Source organism: Megascapheus bottae, chromosome 18 (genome assembly GCF_031878675.1).
Source record: "Megascapheus bottae isolate mThoBot1 chromosome 18, mThoBot2.hap1, whole genome shotgun sequence".
Lineage (NCBI taxonomy): Eukaryota > Metazoa > Chordata > Mammalia > Rodentia > Geomyidae > Megascapheus > Megascapheus bottae.
The window spans coordinates 13380919-13385250 of NC_143526.1; the positions used below are offsets into that span (position 1 = coordinate 13380919).

Consider the following 4332-nt stretch of genomic DNA (forward strand, 5'->3'; position numbering starts at 1 on the left):
GACAGAAAGATTATGACAAATTCATCTTACTGCTTATCTAGCATTCTTCCAGAAAGAATGCTCTTGTAGAATGAGTAATTGAACAAGCAGCTTCTCTTATGTTGTTGCAAAAAATGTCTATAAATGACTTTTTGCACATTGAGACAGGATATGGACACACCTGAAAAAAGGAGATAGACACATGTGGAACTGACATCATTCTAGTGAGACTGGAGAGAGTGGTGCAAACTGATTTCATATAATGTCTATCGGTGTGCTCTCAAGTGCTAGACAGACCTAGCTAGCCAGATCCCACAAATGACATTTAATGAACCACCACGGTGATTAAACTACAGAACATTATACAGTAGCTCCCTAGCTCTTTTCTCCAGCAAGTTCTTTCACTAGAGTGGCTTTAAATTTGGAAAGGCAGGAGACAGCAATGGTACTCTCCATCAGTATCATCTGGTATTATCTTTGGGCTGCCAGCATGACAGCTGGGAAAGAGTAGGATCAAGTTGACTGGCAGAATGCTTTGCATCTAATGAGTTTGTGCACAATAATAGTATAATAAATAAGGCTCTAGAGGAACTCAGTTATCACTTGCATTCCAAAAGTGAGATATGGCCTTACCAGAAGCTCACAGAACCATCTGTCATCAAATATTAGTCTTTGTGTCAGTGGCTAGACTAGCCTGGGGAAATGGAAAACATCAGTGAAGGGAGACAAATGATGACCCGTGTCATCCAAAAAGATTTAAGGGGAGCTGCCTTAAGAAGCAAGAGATTTTCAGATGATTTTGAAATAAGTATCTACAACCACTACCAAAAGCAGTTAGAGTTGAAATCTTAGCTGCTGAATGCTAATGAGACTTTACATTGGATGAGTTCAGTGTCTGTCATTCAGAATAAGTTCTTGAGTAATATCATTCTTATCTCCTTGGATTTGGGACTGGAATTATTGTGATCATCTTTAATGTGTTTTTGCCAGTTCTGATCCATCATGATCTGATTGTCACCAAAGCATTCTGCCAAGGACATAGCCATTAGTGACAGGGATATTGAGACTGGACGAAAGCTTGAGAATTTGATAAAAGCTGTTAGGATTTGTAGTTGTTTGGTTTCCTCATTTCTCTGTTGAGAGAAAGAAGGAAGAAGCTCACACATTGTCACAAATAGAGAATTGTGGCCTACATAAATCTCATCAATCAACAGGATCACTAATCACGGAGCATATCAATCCACTTGGTAATGGGAAGAGTCAGGGAGGATAGGGTAGAAGGATGATGATTTTTTAAAGAATATGAAATTAGAATAATAATTCACCAAAATGAAAAATTCAAGGAGAGCCAAGTCCCAGTAGCAGCAAATACAAATTTATGGGGCTTCACTGTACAAGGATTGTACAAAAATTTGCCTTGTTAGGATTTCTTTCTAGACAAAGCATGGTAAGTTTCTGACATGGGTCCCTAGGGACAGGATTCAGCAAGGTGAATTTTGGTGGCTTATAGAATTCACCTCTAAATCTGCTTTTTCAGTTGGGAACAATCTTTCACTTTATTCCTGGACCAGTATTGGCAGATGCTTACAGAGAACCGAGTAGAACAGTACTCAACACCCTTCTGGCATCTCTTGTGTATCTTGTTAATACTGTAGAGCCTGCTTAAAACTACACTGTCTAGACTCCCTTGCAGCTAGGCTTCCATTGTAATTTAGGTAGATCCTACCAATCAGAGATTTGAAGGGTAGGAAGCAGGAAGATCTGTGCTGCTCTTTTGCTGCCACTGTTGCTCAAGTTGCAAGATTGTGGAGTTTACTTGAGGTCTCATAATGTCAGGTCATAGCACTACACATCCATTTTCCTGGGATAGATGATTGGTTTAGTAGCTGGCAGCTGAAATAGGGATTTGATTATGATGGGTTTCTGTTTATGGCAGCTTTCTGATAACTGTGGCATCCATATGGGGGACAAAGGTGTGTTTATGGAGCTGGCAGTTGTAGAAAGGTGCTCTACTTTTGCAAGGGATTTCCTCCGTGAACAAAAGGTAAGAGATCCTTTGATAGTCCAGTTCTGTGGAGGATGGCTAGTTTCTTCAGTTTTCTCAATACTTTTTTTAAAAATTCTAAACAGATTTTCTTTATTTTAAATTTATTTCAGAGGGTTGTATTTTTGCCATCCTTAATATTTTTCATATTTCCAGAAAAGCAGTGTTGAGCACATAGAGCTTGGCTATCATTCTTGTTCCTTCAAATTTGGTGCTCATTGGTGGGAGTTGTGTTTGACAATGTATGGGTTAGTTTACTTTACTATTATTATGGAGGTGATGTACAAAGGGATTACACTTACATGAGTCAGGTAATTAGTACATTTCCTTTTGTACAGTGTAAAAACATGGATGCTTCATAAATTTGAAGTCATCCTTGCACAGGGGCCATGCTAATCTCTGTATTGTTATAATTTTAGTATATGTGCTGCCCAAGGAAGCACCTCTCAAGTCTTTTTTTTTGCCAGTCCTGGCTTGAACTTAGGGCCTGAACACTGTCCTTGGGCTTTCTCAAGGCTACTTGAGCCACAGAACCACTTCTGGCTTTTTTCTATGTATGTGGTACCAAGGAATCAAATCCGGGTCTTCCTGCATGCTAGGCAAGCACTCTACCGCTAGGCCAAACTCCCAGCCCCTACTTCTCAAGACTTTTAAGTGGTTCAGTATTCTTTGTAGTATAGAGACTCCAAAGATGGTCCTATCAATTATTTTTATGACCATTTAGGCAACTCTACTCATTAAGAGGTCAAATTCCCACCCTTGTGCAATGGCTAGAATGAGTGAAGGTAAGAGCACAAGTTGGCCTCAAACTCTTTTAAAAAAAAATCATTGTCAGAGTGATTATAGAGGGGTTAGTTCCATTTGTAAGGCAGTGAGCACATTACTTCTCAAACATCGTTACTCGCCCATGTTTTTCTCCCATTTTCCCTCTCCCTACCCTCTCTCAAGTTGTAAAGTTCATTTCCAACACATTGTTTTATGAATATTGCTGCTACATGGTTCACCCTTTGTCCTTTGTCTCATCTTGTTTTATGGCCATATCTCGTCTAAACTCAAACTCTTGATCCTCTATTTGCCAAGTGCTGGGATTATGCGTATGAAACATGCTTGGCTATCTACTAATTATTTAGGTTTTTTTTCTATGAACAGCTCATTTTGACCCTTGGCTTTTCCCACTGACTTCTGTATTTCTTATTGAGGTGTAGTTCTTTATATATTTGAGATACAGTTTTTTAATATATACATTCTCCAAATGTCCCTTCTAGATGATTCCATTTCATAGTGTTGATAATTTTGCTACTCAGAAGTTTTAACTTTAAGGTGTTGGTATTCATTTCCATTTGTGAGTTTGTCCTTTTTTTGTCTTGGTTAAGAAATTCTTCCTTGCTCCAAAGTTAAAAGACACTGGCTTTTTCTCTTCAAATGTTTTATTATTTTACACTTAGCTCTGTATTCCAGCTGGGATTTCTTTTGTGCTGTATAAAAATTTGGTGCTCTCCTATATAGCTCATCAACTGTCCAGCAATACTCATTTCTGTATTACATTTATCTTATCCACATGCCTGAGTATTTCTAGGGCAACTGCTGGCTCCATATTTCTATCAGTTAGACAATACCATATCACCTAATTGCTATTCTTCATTTTCATATCAAATAGCCCAATTACTATTCTTTATTTCTTATTCTAGGGCTTTAAGTTAGGACCTCACATCCTTATTTGGCTTTTTTTTACTCCAGGTTGATGCTACTCCACTTGAGCTATACCTCTATTCTAAGCTAGTTAATTGGAGTCTTGTGGACTTTTCTGCTTGGGCTGGCTTTGTACCTCTATCCTTAGATCTCTGCCTCTTGAGTAGCAAGGATTATAGGTATGAATCACTAGCACTCAGCTATTTTTAATATTATTTACTATTTTAATAATTCTATTTTGTAAAATATATTTAAGATTTTATTTTGCTAGCATACATTGTCATTATACAATAGGGCATTTCATGGTGGCATGCCTATATATGTATATAATGTATTCCAATCAATATTTTCACCTCCATCATTCTCCCTTACTCCGCTTCCTAATACAATTTCAACAGGTACTTTTTTCAAATATGCCAACAATTTGACACTGTTCTTTAAAATAAGTTTTGATTTTTGCGATAGCAAGATCTCTCCTCATTGTTCAAAACTGATCATATTAGCCTTTCAAACTTCCTCTTAATTTCATGATCAGATTCCTGGAAAGCATGTTGGGATTTTTATTTCTATAGCATTGGCTCATTTAATTGGGAGAGGATTCAGTGTGCCCATTTATAGTA

The 4332-nt window shown here is 37.7% G+C and overlaps 1 non-coding gene across 1 annotated transcript; it reads right to left on the reverse strand.

Annotated features, from left to right (window-relative positions):
- Window positions 1–2363: 2363 nt before the first annotated feature.
- On the reverse strand, window positions 2364–2466 carry LOC150050128 (U6 spliceosomal RNA). Its single transcript, XR_016538775.1, has one exon. It is a non-coding gene; the product is annotated as a U6 spliceosomal RNA (small nuclear RNA).
- Between the last annotated feature and the right edge of the window lie 1866 nt (window positions 2467–4332).